A 25,587-nucleotide genomic window follows, 5' to 3' on the forward strand; every position below is an offset into this window, starting at 1 on the left:
TATGACCTTTTAAATCTTCCAGTTGTAACCTATTTGAATGATATCAATCTTGCGCACATAATTTTAAAGTACAAAATCCAATGAAAGTATTAGCGAGAAGCGAGCTTGCGAAGGTAATTTTTTCTTTGTGTCTCTATTTCTGTTTTAAAATGTAAAATGATTTCGAAAAACATTTCCCTCGCAGATGCCGCTCGCGGCGTTTTGTTTTTGTTTATAAATTTTACAATGAAGTTTGTCTGAGTTTATTATAAAACAGAGTCCGAGATAAGTAGGACGAACATAAGCTGCTACTGTTCTTAATAATAGGTAGGGTAGGTACTTGTAATTTTTTTGTAAGTATAATGTTTTTAATATCTGGGGGACCAAGCTTTGCTTGGAAAACATAAAAAAAACTCAAAAATGCGCGTTTTCCCAGAGATAGGACCTAGCTAGGGACTTATTCTATTTATTAATTTTAGATATTTCAAATACTTACTGAAAATTAAACGATTTCGAACGAAATAGTTCTTTTGTAGTCTGATATATTGTAAAAGGTCAAATGTCCTTTAGCGCCAGGTCATAGAAAAGCTTAGCAAAATGTTAAATTCCAGACTTCGAAAATGCTATCTCAACACCGAGCTCGAAGTGCATTTCAACTGTTCAAGGGTTCCATTTTCCAGGTGACTGCACACACTCAGTGGAAAAACGCATTAAGTGCATTCGAGTTTCATATGTTTTTGCTACCCTTTGTTACAATGCAATGCAGTTGTTGTGTTTGAAACGCTTGGAGCGCTGGCGATACGAACGCTTACATAAACCAGTATAAGTGAGTTCATACCATAGACTATAAAGAAATACAGGTGTCCCTAGCCATTGGTCAAAGCCGAAATGTACATATGCATTAGGGTATTTAGAACCAGTATACAAAGTATCATAACAGTCGGTGTAGCGGTTACGAAGAAATTAACAAATTACGATTTTTTTACTTTGGAGCAACCTGTATGTGATAGTAGCTCCTGAGGTAATAAATAGTATGAAACCTTCTTCGACCGTTTTGATTATCTTTTTTATTTATGACATTAATAAGATTCTGACTTTTGACAAATGTCATCATTGCCGCACATTTTCAAACAAATTGTCAAAAGCACTGCCAATGACTCATACAGTATTTTTCTTTTTGTTGTCGATTATTGGAAATAACTTCTGTTTGATATTTTTTTTTATCTTTGTTCTAATTAAAAAAATATTTCCGTTAGAGCATTTCTGAGAAGTAACCCTACGTGGGATTTCAGGGTTTGTCCAATGGCTAAGGTCAGCCTGTATAAGTAAAGAAAGAGTGGTAACTCCATACATCAGTTTTCTTATCAAAAACGCGAATTATTTCGTAATCGACATCAAGCGTCAAGTAGCGGAATTTATCAGTACTGCTAGTTGACAATAGATGTCGCGACGAACGAAAACTCTAATGCTCAATAATTTTCAGCTAATATTATAACCGGATTAACCGGAAGTATATTTTCAACTCCTTCCGCTTATAACATTAGTTGTGACATCTGTACGGTTACCATCAGTTAGTCACTGACATAAACGCCGTCGAGAACGTAATTTACTTTCTATACATCCCGTTTGCACTAATTTGCGAGTGCGAGCGAGATGTATAGAAAGTAAATTACGTTCTCGACGGCGTTTATGTCAGTGACAAACTGATGGTAACCGTACTGGTGTTAAGTAGCGGTACTGATAGTTCCACTACTTGACGATACTTAACTCGCGTTTTGGTAAGAAAACTGATGTATGGAGTTACCACTCTTTCCTTAATTATGTTTCTCTATGGTTTATACTTGTAATACGAATCTAAGGCCCACTTGCACCATTCCACTAATCCGGGGTTAAGCGTTTAAACCGTTAACCTAGTGTCAAATTGTACGGGTAACCATGGCAACTCCAGGTTTAACCGGGTTAGTGGAATAGTGCAAGTGGGCCTTAAGGGCACTTTTTAAACTGGTATAAGTAAGCATGAGCTTTGGACTAACGCTTGGTAAGAAACGGGAATAGTGCGCAACGACCAAGCCTTATTGCAGCCGGCGAAATTACAGAACACTTTACAACTGTTGTATAAACAGAGCCGTAAAAGCCAAATTAGTGTGAAGAGCAATTTGCGAGCCGCATTATTAAGTTTGCTTTGTGGGGTTTCGGGAAATAAGTTGGTGTTACAATTTGGGGTATGGAAGCCTGTTGGCAATGTACGGAATTATACTTATTTAATGTTATTGTTGCGATCTCTTGATAAAATTTTATATTTAAAGCCACTTACAACATAATTATTGTGATTCATGCAATTTCTATGAGAGTATTTATAACACTCAAATACCACAGACCTAGGTTTTTTTTGCCAAAGGTTTGCATAGATGGCGCCACTTTCTAGTTCTGTTCTATGCGATTTGGTTCAAAGGCAGGCCATAAAATTGCAAAAAAACACGAGAATTGGACACAAATCAAGGGATTGACAGGAAAACCTATGCTGGCGCCATCTGTAAAATACTTCGACCAGCCAACCCTATTTAATAGGGTTCTGCATTGACAGAAAGCTTTTATTTTCCCGATTGAAAACCGAAAAACATTTGACACGCTACGAATCCATCCTTACGCAGGGCGTAGCGCATGCGCGTAGCCGCCGCGCCGCGCCGCAGTCGCCCTCCGCGCGCCGCCCGCTACGCACGTAGCTACGCGTAGCGCTACGCGCCCGCAGTGACGTGTGGTGTAGTGTAGTGTAGTCTTGTGACGTCCAAGTGTAAAATGTAATGACGTGTCGAAAAATGTAAGTGTGTGAAAAAGGTACGTAAAGGCAGCGTGGTCTATGTAGAAGTAATATATGTCTGTACAAGTGTATACATTGACGTTCCAATCGTTCCATATTTGAATTTTGACGTATATTCCATATTAGTGTTTTAACGTTTTGTAAAATATAGAAATCTATCTACAAATTGATGTTCTGTATTTGAATTTTGACATATATTCTACAGCTGTTTTACCTAATATACTTTCTTGACTCTTTGCATGTGAGCACTTGTTTAAGTTTTTTATGTAAGTAGTGACAGATGTTTGGCTTCAGATTAAGGGTGTTACATATGTGATCATTTAAGTGCTATATGGTTACTCGTTGTTGCTAAGCGCCACTTGAACCATCCCACTAACCCGGGGTTAAGTGGTTAAACTGTTAACCTAGTGTCACTCTGTACTGGTAAGTGGTAACCATGGTAACTCCAGGTTTAATCGGTTAACCCCGGTTTAGTGAATGGTGCAAGTAACCCCGAGAGTTCTATCTGCGATCTATTTGTTTTTTTTAATTAGGGTCAGGATTGGTCTTTCGACTTTCACTGAATACATTTATATACATAACTTGTTTTTTTCGGGTTCGTTATATAAGAACGGCATTATACCGGCGATGAAGTATCCTTTTCTTTTTTGCCTTTGTTTCTGCAGGTAGTAAAACACCGTATCACAAAGGAATAAGACACATTATCGAATGACTAACTAGTTTTTGGTAAAGACAGATTACTTATGAAGAATATAACATTGTAATATTCTTTTATTGAACTTGCGAACGTTATTAGGTTGTCTTTCGACGCTTTTTAGTACTGGAGCCACGGGTAGTTTAAATAAGCAAATTCCTAACCGTATATCTGGGTTAAATTGTGATAGAACATAGACATAGTGTTGAAGGTCCCCTCTGTGATATTATTATATTTTTTTAGGCTACCTCCGGGACACTTGAAGTGGGGATGAATTTTTTTTCGCTTTAACCCTATGGTGTCGGGTGTCATTGGATACGTAGGTATTTCAAAACGAATATGGGTTTTCAATAACAATTCTTAGATGAACTGATATTTTCGTAAATAATCGCTCCGAAAGAAAAACGAAACGTGCCTCCCATCAAACTTTTTTATTTGTATTATTTCTAAACCTATCGCAAGTCTATCTATAATTTTACCCATACCCGTTTTTCAGTATATCTTTTTCTGTAGGTATCTTATCTTCATCTAACCATGTATATGTATCCGTCAGAAGATCGAGTAACCCGTTTAGCGCTCCCGATTTCCGTAAATATCGACACCGGGACTAATTGACGGGATGCGGATATTTTCCGGGATTCCGGATATTTTCCGGGGTTCCGGACGGGCTTTTAACTGCCGTTGATTGACTGGGACGTGTCTGGGCCGTTATTAGGTTCTATTTCTTTAGGTAATCTGTCTCTTTTTGACAGTTTCAGTGTGGGAAAGATGGATGTCTAAATAAGTAGGCTAAAGTAGTATAATTACGTAATATACAGTCCTTGTTGTAAAACCTACCCGACCAATTTAAGAAGGGTCCATTTCTATACATATTATTAGCAATCAGTTACTATAAAATTCAGTCGGATTATCATTCATTACCTAACAAGCGCTATAATATAATGAAAAAAGCACGCGTGCGTAATATTTCGGATTATAAGCCTAGAAGCTGTTCAATAATTTCCACGACGCTATGTAATTATGTATAGGCTTTGGGAATTAAACCAGCGACCAAAAGCGACCAAAGCGACCGTTGCCTCAGGCTATACGAAACAGTTCAAAAATCGAATCTTAAAATCCGCGTCTATCAAAAATTAACCCTCACGTCAACACAAAGAGCTCAAAGTCCAACGCTGTTGACCAAAACAATCGAGGCTAAAAATAAACGGCAAGGTTTTCAGCGGCCGTCAATCGAGTGTTTCGTTAGCCGGCTCTTTTAGCTCTTTTTGGCTCTTTTGAGCTCTTTTTTGAACGTGTGAAAGCTGAAGGGCTAAACATTGCACGGTTAGGTTTTTAGTCGTCTGATGTTGATTGAGATTTGTGTGAACAGACCAAAAAATAGGTTACTGTATAAAAAAGGAGTCATGAAATTCGTTGTTACTAAATACACGGTTCGATTTGTTATCATTTAATTAAATCTACCACATTCATACTTAGAGCATTTAGTAACTGGAGATGTCATCGCTGTCATTTTCTTTACGAAACAGTTTGCCGATTTTTGCGGGGGAGGGGATGTCAAATGTATTGCTATTTCTACATGATTTATACGTAACGTACAAATAGCCATGTCAGTCCATACACAAGTTTGCACAATTGAGCAAGTTTTCCGGCAGAGGGGTAAGCTTTTAAAGACGACTCCATTTATTAAATGCGCTAAGATTCATACAAAACAGCCCATTTCGATCATAGGCAAGTTAGTTTTCATATTGTCCGATCCGATATCGGATGTCGGATGCGCTTGAGAATGACAGCTGCTGTAAAGTGCCTCATGGCTCTGTCCTTTTATTTTTGCATTAATTCTTTCTTCTAAATATTAAACTTTTCATGAACAAGTCAATATAATCGTAGCTGATATCGGATCGAACGTGATAACTAAATAACTTAAACTTTTAACAAATTAACAACAAAGTTTGTGTTTAAATTATGATGAGACCTCGTTGCTTATCACTACACGCGCTTGGCGCTTACGCTATTATTAACGTTGCTCCAATATTATTGCGGCGCTATGCGACGTAAGCGCAGCCGCCATAAGGTACCTTTTGCCGTGGAACGTCTCATAACTTTACTATTTCATATCTAGTGAATCTCTAATTCATTTCCCGAATCGCGCCGAAAGTCATTGATTTGAGTCAATCGGTCCTCGCTAGAAATACGAGCGGCCGTTGTTGCTCTTTGTTTCAGTAAGAGTTGTGTTGGTAGTGGATTGCGGTGTGATCGCAATATTCGCAATAGAAGCTGTATGTTTGTATTTATGTATGCATGTTCACGTGAATAGAATACAGTGCTTCTTGAACATGAAATTTGACACGAACATTCAAGTACCATATAGCTATGTCTGGTACTAGTTTTCGTTGCTAAAAATTGGTATAAAAAGAAAACAGAGCGAATAGAAGTTATTATTATTAACTTCTCACCAAAGAATTGACTATTTTTCTTTCTATACAACGCCGACTTTCCAATCTCATGTCCAAGCCACATAAATAGAAAGGTCCCCGTCCACTTCCATCGTAAATCAATTCATTACGTTTTCTCATTTTCTCTTCCAAGTTTCCCGCTGGGGCCGCAAATATTTGAAACCGAAGAAAACCATATAACTGCGAAGTACGTTCAATGGGGTTTCAAAAGGAGTTTTGTCGTATTACATATAAACTATAAAGTCTTGCAGTTCTTCTTTGTTTTGAGACACTGTTGTAGTACTTGTAGTGTTTGCTTAATCGGATAGGTTTCAAATAATGTCCCTTGATATTTTTTAATTATTTATATTGCTTATTTATACTCATGTTCTTGTTCCTTTGTATTTAGTTTAAAATTTACAAATTTTCAATGTAGGTATATTTAAACTGATCAATATAAATTACGTAATAAAAAAACGTTTGAAATCGTGATGAAAGATGCCTATATAGTCTTTCTAGCAGCGACGGAGTGGCCTAGGGGTTCATGGCGTAGTCACATTTATATTGATCAGTTTAAATATACCTACATTGAAAATTTGTAAATTTTAAACTAAATACAAAGGAACAAGAACATGAGTATAAATAAGCAATATAAATAATTAAAAAATATCATATCTTTCATCACGTTTTCTTTAGTAGTTGACTTCAAAATCAATTATAAATAACTTTTGAGAACAAATAAAAATATTTTATCAAATATTTTAATTTGTGCTTTTTAAGTAATAAAACTACTATATAGGTATATATTATATATTATAAACAGAAATATACATATGTCATATATGTATATAGTAGTTTCATTACCTAAAAAACACACATTAAAATATTTGATAAAATATTTTCATTTGTTCTCAAAAGTTATTTATAACTAATTTTGAAGTCAACTCGGGTTTTATGAATAGCCACAGAGGATATAATTTCTAAGTTGTATGCATAGAAAATTTTATGGGCCTATTACTAGCACTTGTTACCCAAAACTCAAGACACTTAAATAATGCACAATCCTGCGAGTTAACCCTACCATAAAGCACTTAAAAAGGGAGGTAATTTTTATTAAGGCACTTCAGGTTATAAACGTCTGAAAGTAAACACAATTTCCCCGTTTTTATTCCGTTGTTCGGTTTTATTTCTGAGGAAAACGGTACCATTTATAAGATTAAGTTTCCGCCATTTAGAATTATTATTAAGCAATCTTCTAAAGTGTAGGTACTCGTGAAGTTAGTACAGTCTGCGTCAACAGTAGTGAATATAACAGCGGGTCAAAATGTGGCTTTCCATCACAGAAGGATATCCGCGCAGCGACATCGATTTTGACATTTGCGGCAGCAAGACAGTAATGTCGCACTGCACTTCTGCTGCAGTAATGCTCATGTAGTCTGAATCGGAACGCAACTACAGACTGTTTATAATGACCCAATGCATATGGAAATAACAGTGACAGCGAGCGGCATTTGTTAAGTACAGACGCTGTTGAAGAATGAACTGAGTAACTTTGAGGTTAGCCATATTGGATTTACTGATAGATGTTTGAAGGCAGAACATTTGTAAAAGTTATTTTAAAATTAATCTAATAATACTCAGTGTCAGCTACAAGTGGTTTTATTATATCGCGCAGTCGGTAGGATCGCCCTACCTTAATTTTAAAACTAGAATTTCAGATAATTTGTGGCTTTCCATTAGAGAAGTCTTTGTACTTCAAGTGCAATAAGGACGTTTCCATGTGAAATTTCAACAGAAATTCTGATAGAAACGTCTCCTTATTGCAGGTTTGAATAGATTGAAAAATAATACCGTAAAATGGGGTGAGTAGGGATTGCGAGGAGAGTCGGGTTATGAATGGGGAGAGAAGGGATGACATGGTTTTTAAAGGCTACTGCTACCTAAATAATGTATTCCTATTACAAATGGAGCTAATATTCATAATAAAAAAATATCGATTTAACAATGTTTCAAAATCACCTTTTGTATTAAATCCCATCTCACCCCAAATACGAGGGACTACGGGGTGAGGAGGGATTTTGTGTTTATCGTTAAAGTTATGAAATGGAACTACCTAAAATCATAAACGAAATAAAATACAAACGGCCGGAACATTTATTAATAAAATAAAATTCGCGTAAAGTGTAAAAATAAAATGTTACCGAGGTTTGAATGTCAGTTTTGTCCCTACTCACCCCATTTTACGTACAGTTGCCAGTAATGTCGCGCTGCAAAACTGCTGCAGTAATGCTGCCGATTGCATTACGTTTCGCACAATTGACAATAACGATCGTTATACCTCGAGTAATAAAAAAAATATGGCTATAGGTAATCAGATTATTAGCCGGCATATCAAATTTACAATGCGGTTATGATTCATGGCAACGCTACACCCTGTAGGGGAGTTTTTTGGGGACGCCATAATAATTGGATTAATTGGCTTATTTGTTGCTGAGCTCATTATCAAGAGGGAAATAACAGCAATTAAAAATCCGTGCAAATTGCCATGGCTTTGGATCCACATTATTTTTGTCACAAAAGCGTTCAGCAAGAACTCATACCTATTAAAGAGGTGGATTCATCACTATACATTGGTACGATGTCTCTCTTACCAATGTTTCATGCAAAACAGTAGAACAGTAGCGAAGTATATACGCACTGGTTTTTTTTTTCATTCTAGGGTAGAAAAACGCACACATTTGCCATCTGTTGAGCTCCGGGGTTAATAGTCGTAGGGCCAAAAAAGCTGGAGTGATTGAAAGCCCTACATTTATGGATCTACCAAATGGTCTTCTGATAAATCGCGTCCATCAAACGTAATGGCGACTGCCAAGTGATATATCCATTTAAGAGATATCGGCTCTCTTCGGATTTTACTCGAGGTCTACCTTAAGGATGACTCACGTTAGACCGGGCCGTGTCCGGGCCGGAGCTTCCAGGGCTTACTTTTCTATGACATGACAGGCGATCACGTGATGCTTTCCATAGAAAACGATGCGCCGGAACCTCTGGGTCGGAGACGGCCCGGTCTAACGTGAGTCATCCTTTAATGTGTTTTAAATTCACACTGTCACAATAACTACTATTACAGTTCGATTAGGTTAGGCTAGATACCTAGAGGCCTAATCGAACTTTAATGTGACCACTCATTCACTTAATACCAACAAAAACCGGATAAGTGCGAGTCGGACTCGCCTACCGAGGGTTTCGTACTTTTTAGTATTTGTTGTTATAGCGGCAACAGAGTTGAAATTTTTAGTTTCTATCACGGTTCATGGGATACAGCTTTGGTGACAGACAGACAGACGGACAGACAGACGAACAGCGGAGTCTTAGTAATAGCAAAGAGAATAGATAGTATAGAGGGGTCCTGTCGTAGTAAATTTTGTAGTCACAGTAAATTTACTGCCATCTATCGACACACGACTGAAACTTAAAATGAAAACGTATAAAACTATCGAAAAAATTTATATATATGGATAAATGATTTTATTATTTTTATATCATTTTGACCCATGTTCATTCACTGATACCTATGTGTTAAAATTGTTAAATATAAAACGGTGTCGTCAACGCCATCTAGCCAACCATAGGCTAAAGGTGTGTGCGCCATCTATCCGAGAATGACTTTTTCTTGATTTCCGAGGCACGTTTTTTTCTTAGACTTTATTCATCTTATACGGAGTTACATATGTCTTTGGTAATAGGGTCCCGTTTTTAACCTTTGGGTATACGGTACACTAAGAACGTGACCAGTATTTATTGGTTTTAAGTAAATAAGTAGGTACTTATTCACTTAAAACCAATAAAAACTGGTCACGTTCTATAACAATCCTTACAGTGTCTCGTTTTCATTGCTCTTTTGTCCACATACACGTCACGTTTATTACTCAGCACTCTTCCATAAAATGGGCCGAAATTTCATTACTTCCCCCACAAAAATAAACAGGCCGTATTAGGGGAGGGTGGTGCTAATAGGAGTTCTCAGTTCGATTCCCCGCTGGATAAACTAGGGGCGACGTGAGTGCGGTGCATTATAGATGTGGCTTGGACCATACTTTGGAGTTTCACGTCCTTATACCTATTGTAAAAGTGAAATATACTCTGTCTATTAGGTACTTAGAGCATTTAGTAACTGGAGACGTCATGGCTATCATTTTCTGTACAAAACAGTCTGCCGATTTTTGCGGGGGAGGGACCGTAAATGTATTGCTATTTCTACACGATTTGTACGTAACGTACAAATAGCCAAGTCAGTCCATACAAAAGTTTTCACAATTGTGCAAGTTTTTCGGCAGAGGGCTCTAAGCTCTTAGAGGCGACTCCAGTTATTAAATGCTCTAAGGCGCTTAAGTACTGAAACAATTTTGTTAATATTTGGCACGTATGTATTACTTATAAAACTATTTAGATTTTGTTTTTAAAGCCCTAGAGATGCACATAGATTTTGTTTTTGAAAATCCACCCCTTGTGTTCTGCAGATTGTTTGTTTACAGAAAATAAAGTATTATTTCCGGCGGAGTTCCTTTCTAGGTCAAATTTGCTCTGACCAGTACGGTTATGATGGTCGTTCTTTGTCTACGTGACAGCGTGATAAAACAGCGTCCGTCACTTTCAATCCCGCGGTGTTAAAAAGTGACGGAGATTATGTCACGTGGGTAAAGCCATCTATAATAGGCCTGCAGCTCACTTTATTGGGTCAATGGGTTACACTTTATTAAGTAGGTAACTTTGAGCGTTCTTATGAGACAATTTGTTACAACCAGAGTTACAACCTGAGGTTACAACTTAGTAAGTACTTAAGTGTATTTCAAAGAATTCAAATTAAAGTAAATACGTACATTGAGCACTTCGATATGTGATTTACTAGTATTTAATACGCAATTCAATTCATACTCCGAACATGACTAAACTACTGATACTAAATAGATGATGTTATCCCATTCCATTTTCAAATCACGCGCCCATATGTGACAGCATTAAGGTACAGTCATAAAACATGGAATTTACGGCGTACTGAGGACATAACGAACGACGTGTAACAACCCAACCCCGTACCATCGCATACACTGTGGTACATCGGTGGACCTTATGCCTTTTGTTATAAGGTCTACCGATGTACAGTCACCTGCAATAATATGTTACACAACGAAGGCCGCAAAAATATCTGACACGATCTTATTTGTAGAGCATAACAGCGTGTCACATATTTTTGCGGCCTTCGTTGTGTAATATAATATTGCAGGTGACTGTACAGTTAGGAGTGTTCGTGTTGCTGTTTGTATGTAGCAGTCAATGACCTTTTATTTATGTAGACGTGTGACGTTCATAGTTGACAAAATTAAAAATTGATCCAACGATTTTGACAGCTTGACAGGTTGGCGTCACCCATATGCCTAACTAAATATAGGTTCCGGAACCTATATTTAATGGCTCACAATCGTGCGCCTGGTACCATATCTACCTCAATTTACTTACATCTATGGTAGCAGTATATTCCCATCGCCTACTGTTGATGTTGAAACAGCCAACCACAGTATTCTCAGGCTGCCTTTGCACCGAGGAGATGAGAGACGTACGAGAATCTACCAATAGCATATTTAATTACACAAACTGGTGTACCGCGCTGTAATTTCATTGTTTTTACCTTAAATTCCGACGTTTCAGCTGAGTTGCACCAGCTGTGGTCACGGAAATACCCGCGGGGTTATATCGCGATAGACCCGTTTGTGTAATTAAATATGTGTACAAAACGCGAGAGCTTAAAGTGTTATAACAACATTGGTTGTAATCAACATTTTTTCTAAGCTCTGCTGGATCACAACAAATGCTATTGGTTGATATACGTGGCTTTCAATATGACGAATAAGGCAAAACTAATAATATTTAGATTTATAAGTGCCACTTGCACCATTCCACTAACCCGGGTTAACCGGTCAAACCTGGAGTTATCATGGTTACCAGTACAATTTGACACTGGGTTAACGGTCTAACCGCTTAACCCCGGGTTAGTGGGATGGTGCAAGTGGCCCTAAGTCGTTTATCAACAACGACATACATATTTGACTCTTACTAATATTTATATATTTCTGAACACTCTTTTTAGGGCAGACCTTTTAACAACACAACAGTTCCCCCTCCTATTATAGAAAGAACAAACCAGTGGAGGGCCCTTGACTCGCCGAGGGCCCTCAGTCTTGCTCCACAGATATTAATAAACTTGCTATAGATATTGGGGATTTAGTTAAGACAATGGATGGTTTCAAGTTTCTATTGGAAACTTGTATGTATTATTAGACGTTCGTGGGTTAAATACTTGTAGGTTGTTATAATAAAATGTTTACATCAAAAAAGGAGGAAAGATTGCGTAGCATTCCAGTACTAACCCTACCACCATTTATAACCACTCGCATTCAAACAATAAATCAGTTGTATTTGCAATAAAAAATCTTATGAAATAATTAGGCTGCGTTTCCACCAGAGATGTGTTAGGACGCGTAGCGAGGATGGGTTTTACCCTGGCCGCACACGCTGTCTCGCTTACACATGTCATTCCGTACGGAAAATTCCGTACGTGTGCGGCCAGGGTAAGAGCCAACAGAATGATTTTATTTAAGTACCTATTCTAGAATAGCGCAGCTCTAGTCGGCAATTTGCTATTGATTCTTAACAAACACATCCACCGCTACGCATCCTTGCACATCTCAAGTGGAAACGCAGCCTTAGTACTTTACTACGTACTTTCATTTTATTTGACTACAATTACATGAAGTATTTGTAGTCAAATAAATTTATTGCCTTATGCAAGCTGTTTGTAGCCACACTATCATGCCAAAACCACCACCATTTTACCTGCTTATCGATTATTTCAAACGAAAACCGCGTGTCCACAATCGACTCAGTCCAAAACTTGGTAAACTGGAGCGGAAGCAAATCATTTCCAACCCCACAACTAACCGCCCGGCCTAAATCGGTCTAACCCTTCGCTGAAAGGTTTATGATTCGTAAGTGTAGCGACCACAACTCGAATGGAATCAAACGTAACCTGCTTTGAAAGGATTATACGCAGGAACTATCTACAGTATTGCAAATGCTCCTGTAGACAGAGTAGACCTTTGTTTAAACAGTTCAACGTCTTGCCTTTGGCTTGCATATATATATTAAAAATTTGTACTTTTGTTAAGCAATTTCCAAATTATTTCGTAAAGCGTTCAGACTTGTTTTGTGCTAATCCACGACCACAATATAAAAATCTCCTCAATCAGCCACGATGTATGACCAGCATTTATAAAAAAATGCTTTTAATATGAGTATTGTGATCTTTAACAAGTTGCCTGTTCAAATAAAAGCTATCGAAGGCAATGAGTTTAAGCAAACTTTAAGAAATTGGCATAACAATAAGACCTTAAATACCCTTTTTTGCAAATAAATAAATTGTTTGTTTGTTGTTTGTTTGTTACAGATGTAGTGCATAATTATTTTCCATCGTATTTTCACGGAAACTTATTACGAACGTGTCTATTTCAGTCAGTCTCGGTACAAAAAGTACTGAGGTTGACTGAACTAGCATGACAAATGAACGTTTCCGAGAAAATACGATGGAAAACAATTATGTCACTACATCTGTATCTATCTAACTAAGCGATAGAAAATATAGAAAATAGTAAGCTCAATACGGATAAGTGTGGTTGCGGGATAAGTGTAACTGGCCTTCACATTCGAATCGGGACACGCGGCCCGATTCGAACAATGCGTATAAGAAGAAACAGCGGTACGACACCGATCTGTCGGTGTCTAAGGGACATGGCACACTACGTCCTCCGAAGTTTGAGCGAGATAAAGATAACGCTATGCGCGTATTGTAGCGACATCCCCACGTGCGAATCGGACGCAGTGTGCCATGCATCAAAAGTAACATTACCAAAAAACGTCACTTTTGACATTGACAAATCGGTATCGTACCGCTGTGACTTCTTTAAAGTATTGTTCAAATCGGGCCGACACGACAGTGTGTCACTTCAGACGAAATTAGAATTATTTTCTTCAAGTCTTAGTCACATTTCATATTTTTTTATATTACCTTAAAACACATTTCTCTTATAAATACAATATTCCGTAACCTAAGCTCCCCATCCTTCTCAAAGCCACGCGAAAAGAAAAAGACAAAGCCATAATCCGGTCCATTTCTCTACGGAGTCATTTAATTTTTTTAAATCTGGGTATTACGAATCTCATCTCCTTTGATAAAGCGTGTTCGTTTCAAAGCGGAATTAACTTTCGGCCGAGTTGTTTGGTTTTATGTAAGGAGTTTTTTAAGCAATAATAACTCAAATTCTCAGTTCACTTGATGTGTGGACAGGCGTGGCTCACTCCGCGATTTCGTCGCTTTGCTACAGGTAGCTAAAAGTACATCCGTTCGGCCCCAATTTTGGGGTTTGTCATAAGCCGCGCGTGGCGCTGTCGCCACCTAGCGGCCATATCTGTGCTGATCGTAACAGACGCGTTTTGTTAGAGAGTGAGTTTTCTGTACCTAGTATTATTATTTATTCTGTGGTGTGGATAAGATGAAATGTGACCCAAAATAATGTGGATTATACAGAACCCCTAGTGTAAGACTCGCGTGACGAGACTCACGTTCACTAATGAGTAATGAGTGAAATAATGTATGTTAGTATGTCTATTTCTTTTGAACCTTACAATGCAAACGGTTAGAAAGTATTTTACATATAAGGTGTTGTCCATTTTTAAGACTAGTCAAGATTGTGGGTAAAATATTAATGTTTTTTAACTCATCTTAACATTTTCGTTTTCTTTTCAGGTACTTAAGCCTATTCCTGTTCTATTACGCTGAGACACACTTCGAAAGCAGTAATGTATAGTTTGGTATAGTCAACCAAAAATGGAAAATCTTAGTTGGTAGAGCAGTGGGCCGGTACCGGTATCCTGGAGTCACGAGTTTGAAATCCGCCCTAGGATTTTTTTTCTTTCTTTCAGAAGTTTTAATTATCGTCAACTTTGTTGAGGACAAATATAGGTAAATAAAGTCTTATGACTATAGTAAGCTTACATTTATAGCAAAGACATATGTAACTTCGTATAAGACGAATAAAGTCTAAGGAAAAAACGTGCCTCAGATTTCAAGTAAAAGTCATTCTCGAATAGATGGCGCACACACCTTTAGCCTATCCTCGGCTAGATGGCGTGACGACACCGTTTCATATTTAACAATTTTAACACATAGATATCAGTGAATGAACATGGATCAAAATGATATAAAAATAACAAAATCATTTTATCCATATATATACATTTTTTGATAACTTTATACGTTTTCATTTTGAGTTTTAGTCGTGTGTCGATAGATGGCAGTAAATTTACAGTGACTATAAAATTTACAATGACAGGACCCCTCTATACTATCTATTCTTTTTGATTTATAGTAAGCGTAGGCTATAGCCTAACTTAACTGCTGTAACTTTATAAAGTTAATTATAGTACCTAAGCGTACTGTCTCCGATAGTGTACATTTCATTCTATAGCGTGACTTGACGTTTGCGTCGTCATTTTGTATGGGATTTTGAGTTTCCAAAACGTCCCGCTTGGTGCGCTGTTCAAAATCCCATACAAAAATAGACATAGGTAACGCAAACGCGAACGCTCGTCACGCTATTGAATTCTTACACTTACACACTTACACATCACACACTTACACGTACCTGTACCGATATTACATATTGTCACAGAATATATAATAGTACTAGGTACATAAGACTCACTCTCTAACAAAACGCGTCTGTTACGATGGACAGATATGGCCGCTAGGTGGCGACAGCGCCACGCGCGGCTTATGGCTAGCCACCAAAATTGGTGTGGAACGGATGTACTTTTAGCTACCTGTTGCAAAGCGACGAAATCGCGGAGTGAGCCACGCCTGATATTGTAGAAAAACGACTCCCCTCATAATTTATGGCCAAGTCCTGGTAATATACATATTTGTGACCTTGACAGTACAAACGGATGGCATGAACATAACGAATGGGTGGTAACCTAAATTGAAGCACAAGGGGGCAAAATATATCTTTCTCGCACGCGTAACCGTAATAAAAGGATTCCCGCTCTATTACAGTCACAGACGCCGTCAAGTAACTCCGCCATCTTGTAATTGAAGACGGGTAATTTGTGTCTTGTGTCGTATTGTTAACAGGTTGCTATTTTCCGAGGTTTCCCGGAATCCTGTTTAAAGGTCATGAGGATGAACTGGTTACTTGGAAAAATAGAAATTGCTTAGGATTATTATCGTCGTGTAAGTACGGGCAAAAGATAAATAACAATAACCTCTTTAATAATTAAAAAACCGGACAAGTGCGAGTCGGACTCGCCCCCCGAGGGTTCCGTACTTTTTAGTATTTGTTGTTATAGCGGCAACAGAAATACATCATCTGTGAAAATTTCAACTGTCTAGCTATCACGGTTCGTGAGATACAGCCTGTTGACAGACGGACGGACGGACAGCGGAGTCTTAGTAATAAACGACAAACAAAAAGGTTTTTTTTTAATCGTGGAATAATAATTAATAATCTTATGCAAAGGAAATAAGTCAAATAAGTAAGAAAAGTATTTTTCTTTTCTCATGCTTTGAAACAGGGTCGTTGTCGTTCTACAAGGTGTGCAGAAAATGAACGAAGTACGAAATTTTTCATTTTTCCCACGCCCGCGCCAATATATGTATGAACGGACAAGTACCTACGAGCGAAATGCACGATAACTGAATGAAATCATTCTGATATCAGTCTAAGTACCTACGTACAAATTGGCCTGTAATTCTCTAACAAAAAATAAAGCGATTTTATTTGTACAATTACCGTTCTACTCCCTTAAGGGTAAATAGTTCGTAGCAAACTGCCACAAGTTAACAGTGAAAAGAGCAAAAATCGAAGTGAGGTCACTGACCTTGCCAGTGCACATACGGAGTATTCACATCGCTTTGTGAGGCGAAAATCCAATACAGGGCGGTAATCCTTAGTGAGGTAAATGAAAATTAAAAACCGATGGATAATACATTTTTAATATTTCGGGCAAGATTCAAAAGCCAAAGTGGCGTTTTTGAAGTGAAAAGTTCTTTAGCGGCGCGGAGCACTTTTTGAGGTGGGGAAAAAATGATAAACTCGAGACAGCGTAACGGGTAACGGGTAACGCGTAACGCGCTGACGTCATGTGTGACGGACAATGTTATTCACCAAAGAACTTTAGTCATAACGTATCATAATCAGGTCAATTATTTAAAACTGGACTTTTATATTAAGCAATAAAGCTCAATGTTCTAATCCTGTACGGGCTGAAATACGAGGATCTCACAGTTACATTCTAACTTTATATCACTCCTTAATTCAAGAAAGCTACATCTTGATGAAATGGCTAATAAAAGTGAACTCTAGTACTGGTGAATAAAACTCAAAATATCATGACCAAATATATTTAGATGCGACGTCTGCAAGGTAACTTTACAATTTCTATTCGAATTTTAAACAATTAACGCTACAAATTTAAGCTCACTGGCCAGCAATTTCGGAACTAAAGTTTTTCAATAGAAAGGAGGATGGGCATGGGTCAATTATACATAGTGCTGCAGACATTTTGGACTAGTCATTGAGTTTTCACTTCTGTTGGCACTCCCGGTGTGCAACCCGTTGTTTTTTTCCATTTTTACTTTATTTTAAACTATGTAGCGACCGTGTTAGCCTAATCGTTCGACTTGGCTGCAGCGATAGTAATATACCATCAGCTGACTAATATCGATCCTCTAAGAACGAAGCAGAACTACAGATTGTATCAACCCTATTTCATTTGAATAAGGTGTATAATTGTTTAGCTTATTGTGGTTTCGTTGGTAACAACTGAGCTATTCGATTAGGCTCGGGGTTTTTAAAGTTTGCGTTATTAATTTCTTTTGCAAGAAAATATTATTTTGTTATGGTTTTAGCTCACGAGTACTCACGACAGATCGTAAGTTTATTGTGCTTATGAAAAAAATTATAAGCATTGGTAATTATGCAAATCACCAGTACCGTCTTTACCATAAGGGCACATGGAGCCCGTGCCCAGGGCCCCCATCCTCAGGGGGCCCCGAAGGACAGACAGTAACAGTATATTTGATTACTCATAATATAGAAGATCATAGTAGAAAAATGTTAGTTTAATTCGCTTTCTTTACTTTCCAAAAGGGCTCCAAATTCTTATGTGCCCATGCAGGGGCCCCAGCATAATTAAAGACGGTCACACTACCGCATACGTTATACTAGACTTATTAAATTATTATACATATCTATCAAGATTTTAGTACGATAGAGTCGGACCAAACCAACTCTTCATTGCATTAATATTTGCTATGACAAGGTATGCTAAATTGGTAATGTATAAAATTTCTATGAAAATATGTTTATGACACTCCACTTTGTTCGTTCAAGTCGGTGCAAAGTTAGCTTAGATGGACTCTAACGGCCCGATTCAAACTTTAAGATATGTCAATTAATAGATCTAGAAACGATATGGAGTAGATATGTGGCAAATGTGACGTTTCATCAAACAAAAATGTCACTTTGACACTGACACATCTACTAATGTGGTAGTGTGTACTGTGTATGCAGTGAATGGAGAATTAATCTTGAAATGCGTTTAACCACCATTTTGACACTGACACATCTAATCCATATCGTTTCTAAACTAATGTGGTAGTGTGCTGTGAATGGAGAATTAATCTTGAAATGCGTTTAACCACCATTTTGACACTGACACATCTAATCCATATCGTTTCTAAACTAATGTGGTAGTGTGCAGTGAATGGAGAATTAATCTTGAAATGCGTTTAACCACCATATTGGAGTCAACGGCCGGTAGTCCACGTGCTACTTGTAAAGTCCAGCTATCGCTTTACAAGAGCTAATAAAATCACCGTACACTTGTAGTAAATAACCGTACAATTTTAGTCGTCGTATTTAGTGCTAATACCTTCACACTGGCGAAATGGTCCCACTGGACTGAAGCCATAATTTAAAAAAAAATAATGAATGAAATACCTAAAGATACAGAGTAACAGACATACCCCTTTTATTGATAAACGCGCTACAAACCTCAATTAGCTAATAATCGTTTGTCCTTATTTGTCATTTTGAATTATGTATTTGTAAGAAAGGGATAAAACATAATTTAACTAAATCAGGCCCGTAAAGTTTTATGAATAATAGTAGTAGTAGCAAGTAGGACGGCACTTGTACCCCACTTTAACCCCTTCAACGAACAAGTCGTTAATAACGGGCTTCATTAACACGAGGGTGCATTCGACCCGGTAGGCGGTCGCTCGTGACGTCACGCGCTTGACGCTACCGCAAAAGGCGTACTAGACAGCTGACATAGCTGTGTCATGTTTGGTCACAAGTAATATGAAATAATCGTAATAATTAAATTTGGCGTTTGTCGATGTAAGGATCGTCATCTTGGCTAGGCCCCTTGGAGTAGAACCCTGATAATAAGAGTAAGTAACATAAATTAAAAAATATACCCTCTACTTGTGTTAGCGCCACTTGGACCATGACACTGATCCGGGGTTAACCGGTTAAACCGTTAACCCCGGGTTATTGTACTGGTAACCATAGTAGTTATCTCCAGTAGGGTGGATCAAAAAACATTTTTTTTCCTACGGGGCACCCCCTTATTTTGTTACACTTTTATGCTGACAAAATACACCAAGTTTCGTAACTTTATCTCAACTACAAGGGGGTGTTCAACCACTTTGAAATTTTGTATGTTGCATGAAACCCAAAAAAAAAGTATTTATTATTCAGAATTTTATTTAAGTATCTGTTTTCACACTATTTGCACATGTCATTTATAAGTTTTAAAGTAGAAAAACATTTCTATTTATATTTTTTATAATTTTTCAAAAGTAAGATTTTTTGAATTTCACCTAAAAAAATCATAAAAATAGAAATAAAAATAAAACTTTTAAATCACACTTTCTAATAATGTTAAAACTACTACTTACAAATAATAATTTTTTTTTTTGGATTTCATACAACTTTGAAAAATTTCAACGTGTTTGAGCACCCCTTTGTAGTTCAGATAAGATTTAAAACTTGGCGTATTTATGTCAATTTATAATAAGTGTAACAAAATGAGGGGGTGCTGCTTCTTCTAGCTAGAGTTTGAATTTTTCCCATACAAACGTGAACCACCCTAATCTCCGGGTTAGAGAATAGAATAGAACAGAAAAAGTTTATTGGTGTCAAAATAAAACTTAACCTAAAAATACATCTTATTCTAATACATATTTACACCAAAATGGATGCCACTCAGCATTTGCCGATGGCTAAGATACTTAGCCATGGCGCTGGTTTTCAGGGTAACCAGAGAGAAAAACACAATAAAATTAAAAAATAAAACTAAGCTAACACATGGGAGAAGGTAGTTTAAACTATAACCAGACAAAAAACAGTAAATACTTTTCACATTGTCCGATCCAATTTCGGATGTACGATCCTACATCCGCGTAGTCAGGCCACGGGGGTGCGCCCGGTCGCCGTCTATAGCGGTCACGCACACTACAACAAGCTTTAGGTATGCCTACACATACGCACACAAACAATTGTTATCGGTCCGACAGCTGATGGGGGGCTCCGACATGGCTGAATTTATCGCAAGCGCATTTCCGATATCGGATGTCGGAAGGCACCTATGACAAAAACAGGTGCAGGAGAGTGCCTCTGGCATTAAGTCCGCGTTTTTTGCGTTATTTATAATTTTTTAGTAATAATAATTTATTAAATGCAAAAAGAAATACAGAGAAACACATATAACTACATTTTACTTTCTTCCTACCTCCGATATTGGATCGGAAAATGTGAAAACGCTCTTACTGTTTTTTTGTAAAATTTTCTTCTATTGTGGTGTTAAATAATGAATATTTGTATTGTATCGTATACCCCTGTAAATCTCAATTAATAAAAAACGTCAATTAATACGTTTTAATGGGCCTTCCTTCAATGATCGGCAATCGTATCAATGTCGCCGGTTTAAGGACTGATTTAGACGGCGCGTGAACTCGCATGCGATTTTAGTTACATTGCGGACTGTTGGCTACGCCCAATTCAACCGACCGATCAAAACCCGCAATGTAATGAAACTCTCATGCGAGTTATCGCATCGTTTAAATGAGCCCTAAAACTCGTAGGTTTATAAAGTAGGGCTCTTATTGAGGATGCCCTTTACAAGCCTTGCCTGTTCAATGGCGTCTGTAGGGCATGATATTAAAAGCTGGGGAAAGGGCAACAATCTATTGTTTGCAGTGATTGACGCAGTTAGTCTGTCGGTAGAGTTTGTTATAGTTGGCTCTATAACATCGCACACAGTCACAGAGTGCATGAAAATGTTAGAAGTTTTAGAACCAGATTCTAAGTGTCAGTTGCACCATCCGCATAGCGAACTCTTTAACGATGACAAACATTTGGTGCAACCGACCCTAAGTTTGACATTGTAACATCTGTTAGTTCTTAAGGCGTAACCTGCCTGCCTGAAAGTTGCACCCATAACAGAAAAAGTAAGGGCAAATCGCCTAGCGTGGTACGGGCATGTGATGCGGAGGGGATGTGCGAAAGTCATGTGACGAGAAATATATTACGAATGAATGTGGAGGGAGGTACGAGGAAAAGATGGATGGACTGTGTGAGAGATGATATGAAACGAACGCAAGTGAATGATGAGATGGCGTGCGACAGAGAGGTATGGAAGAAAAATACATGTTGCGTCGACCCCAAGTGAATGGGACAAGGGCAAGCGAATGATGATGAGTTCTTAAGGCGTAAAGCCACGAAATTAGAAAAGAACAAAAGATGCCACTTGCGACGGGGGATATGGCCACTTGAAAATAAATAAACATTAGAAATGTTTTCGTGATATTTTCTATCGAGCTGACTTTAACCTGGTAAGATTAAGTTGGAGTCTGCCCTTGGAAATATAATTTAGTTTCCGTGTGAACTGCTTAATAGCATTTGCCTGTTGTAAAAACGTGTCACAATTAAATATAAAAACTGCAATTTTGCGTTAGCCTCTTAATTTACAGCACCACCTACTCAACAACAATAACAAATTTAAGGTTGTTCTTGGAAAACTTTGATTAATTAAAAACTTAATAAAGTCAGACCGAGAAAAGTCTGCAGCTATTTTGATAGCCCTCGCAGTGCAAGTGTCATTTTAAACCTCAAACTTCTATGAAATTATGACGTATAAATAACACTTGCACTGCGTGGGCTATCAAAATCGCTGCAGACTTTTCTTGGTGTTACTCTAATAACCGTTCGATTATCTACCCATGTTAAGTATGTTAGTTTTCAAATTTCTTATTGTTATTTTACAGTTCTAGTTTGCTCTCACTACAATGCAGAATTCATTATAGTAGTTTATGTGACTGCTACATAATGAAAGGCATTAAAATGAGTGTGGATTTAAGAAACGAACGAAGTGAGTTTTTTAAAAGGATCACACGAGTGTACAGTTACATACAGTACTTTATCTACACCCATAATTATTATAAACTTTCTATGATATATTCACTAACCTCATATTTCAGCCGACATGGGGCATCGTTGCTCTCTAGCGGAACTCGCAGATTTGAGAGGTGCAGTCTCCGAAATATCTTTATCGCTCATTTTACACGAGGCTTTGGCTTTAAGTTTGTTTAAAAGCAACAAAACAAATTAATTTTATACTTAAAACTAATTAGAAGATAAACAGTACGTCAAATGGCGGTAAATGAAAACTTTTTTCACGCATGTCACATATCCGTAGTTTTTTTTAATTCATTGACAAAAGAATGAAGTCCCTATCCTCATGTCACTCGAGATCAAATGTCGTGCGGTTTATATTAAAAAAACATACTGAATTGACGTTTCGTATCGACAACTGTTTTAATATCTATGGATACTAGAATAGAGACCCACTTGAGTTTTGAAAACTGTTCCAAATTTAAACTCATAAATAACCTTACAAAAATCTATAGAGTCAGACCAAGAATAGTCTGCAGCGAATTTGATAGCCCACGCAATGAAAGTGTTATGTTAAACGTCAAACTTCTGTGAAATTATGACGTATAAATGACACTTGCACTGCGTGGGCTATCAAATCCGCTGCAGACTTTTTTTGGTCCGACTTTAATATAATAGTACATTACTACAGAGGCTGGGAATGAATGAATGAATGAAATGTATTTATTTGTCAGAATATGGTACATTGATGTGATCTTAAATTAGAATGAATGCAAGTTCCATCATATTCAACAGTATAGTCGGTGTACAATAGTACATTACTACAGAGGCCGGGACGAAAGGGGTTGCCGGCCGAAGATATATAGACGGCCGAGCGAAGCGAGCGCGGGCAACCCCATTTCCCGCCGAGGTATGTACAGTAGAGTCCGGTTAGTACGACTTCGCATATAACAACCAACCGCTTATTGCGACGTAAGTATAGGCACTTGTTTGGTTTTAGTACAAGCTACTATGAAAGTACAACCGTTTAGAACGACTCCGCTTATAACGACCGACCGCTTTTAACGACGGAAATTGACACAAAATCCGTCCGTCAAGTCCGGTTACAACGACGAGCGACGTAGTTTTTACAAATAAATTGTTGGTAAGAAACTTACTCCGTCCCGCGCACTCAACTCCTCCCCCCCTTTGCCTATACGCAGCAAGATGAAATAGTCATGCGACTTTTCGTAATCTTGCAAACAAATTAAAACCCAATTCCCATGTAAGTTGGGTGACAATGCAATATTTCAGTACCTACGAGCTAATCTAATGATGGACTCAGGAGGTGGCCAATGGCCATAGGAACTGTGTGACAAAACGCATCCTAATTGAGTTTGGGATTGTAAGAATTGTCTCAATTGAGTATAAGTTGCTTGTTGAAAAAAAAAGTACACAGTCAGCGATAAGCTTGAGTGAAAATTGAAATATTTTTTGACTTTTTTGATTGTCGATGTACGATTGTCATCTTGATTAGATTCCCAAGAATTACGACTTTTTATTTTACGGGATTCGAGTAATTTGCGGATGATGAGTTTTACGCGTTGCCTACAAAAGTACCTTCTTCTAAACACACAAAAGTCTCTCCATTGAAGACAAAGGGTTGTAATACTAACGTAAATAAATATTTTAATTGAAATGTTTTTTTTTCTTTGATTATCGCATATAATACAAAATGATGTAATTATTTTGTTTCAAAAATATATTTAAATTGGCAGTTCGTTTAGTGCGACGTCCGGTTAGTACGACGTAATATCAGCGGTCCCTTGAACGTCGTTATAACCGGACTCTACTGTATAGTGCTTTTCTCAAACATGCAATGAAATAAATAAAATAAAAAATCCACGAAACCCAAGTTTTATTTATAGAAAAAACTAAAATTAACTACACCCAAAATATAACCAACACGTACCTATATCATTATCACGCGTATGTTTTACACGAGTCGTGTAAAACATACGCGAGCCTATTATAAGGAACATAACATCGATATTTCATTGCATGTTTGAGAAAAAACATTCAAAATATTTCATCTAAACTAGTGTCCGACCGAAACATGTTTTTTTGCCGAAACCGAAACCGAAACCGAATGTTCGGCTTTGGCTCTAGTTTCGGCCGAAACCGAAACCGAAACCGAAACTTTTGTAGACTTGTTAAAATCGTTGAAAAATTACATAAAACCGCTTTTACACACATATTATGGGACTGTCAACACCCAATGTCCTTGAGATTGATGTTACTTAAGCAGTTTTTTAAGAAAATTACTAGAGTCAGACCAAGATAATTCTGCAACGATTTTGATAACACACGCTGTGCAAGTGTTATTTTAAACGTCAAAACTTCTATGAAATTATGACGTATAAATAACATTTGCACTAGTTGCACTGCGTATGCTATCAAATTAATTGCAGAATTTTATTGGTCTAACTCTATTCATTCACCAGTCAAGCTAACATGTAGATACAGGGTCAACCAAAAACGCGAGCGCAGCGAGCGCGAATTTTTTGTTAATAATATCGCAAGGCCGGGTACCGATCTTCACCTGGGCCTAAAAGTCCGAAGTGCCGTGCTTCAGGCTTCAGGATAAGTAGTGAGCACAGACTCCAACCAATGTCCATTGTATTAAAAAGCGAGACCGCAGGCCGAGCATGGCGCAGCGAGGCCAAAGGCTAAGCTGAAGTAGAGGACATGTGGAACACAACCCAATGGTAAATTGAGGTAAAAAGTCAGGCTAAGGTCGAGCATTCGTATGAAAAACTGTACTGGGGACACTTTCAAGGGTTTTTCTTCGTTTTAATCAATAGTCAGCTGTTCAGCCTCGCAAAATATTAACTATTGAGAAAATCAACTTTGCGGCACTAGTTGAGCGTAGCCTTTAGCCTCGCTTAAAATTTGCCATTAGAGGTAGATAGGAAAATGACTGAATAAGTGAGTGAATAAGAGCGAAAAAGACATCGTTGGACTCGGGCCGAGCTGATACTCGGCCAACGTGTGAAGATTGAAATTAAAAACGTAAACTTATTTCCCTGTACTGAACAACAGAACATGCTGTAT

At 37.7% G+C, this 25,587-nt stretch overlaps 1 protein-coding gene across 1 annotated transcript in view; it reads left to right on the forward strand.

Moving 5' to 3' along the window:
* The first annotated feature begins 2,612 nt into the window (after positions 1 to 2,612).
* Positions 2,613 to 25,587, forward strand: part of LOC134790220 (uncharacterized) — a 90,802-nt gene continuing 67,827 nt past the window's right edge. The window contains exon 1 of the mRNA XM_063761055.1: positions 2,613 to 2,814. The gene's annotated coding sequence lies outside the window, so the exon portion shown is untranslated. The remainder of the gene's footprint in view (positions 2,815 to 25,587) is intronic.

Source organism: Cydia splendana, chromosome 4 (genome assembly GCF_910591565.1).
Source record: "Cydia splendana chromosome 4, ilCydSple1.2, whole genome shotgun sequence".
Lineage (NCBI taxonomy): Eukaryota > Metazoa > Arthropoda > Insecta > Lepidoptera > Tortricidae > Cydia > Cydia splendana.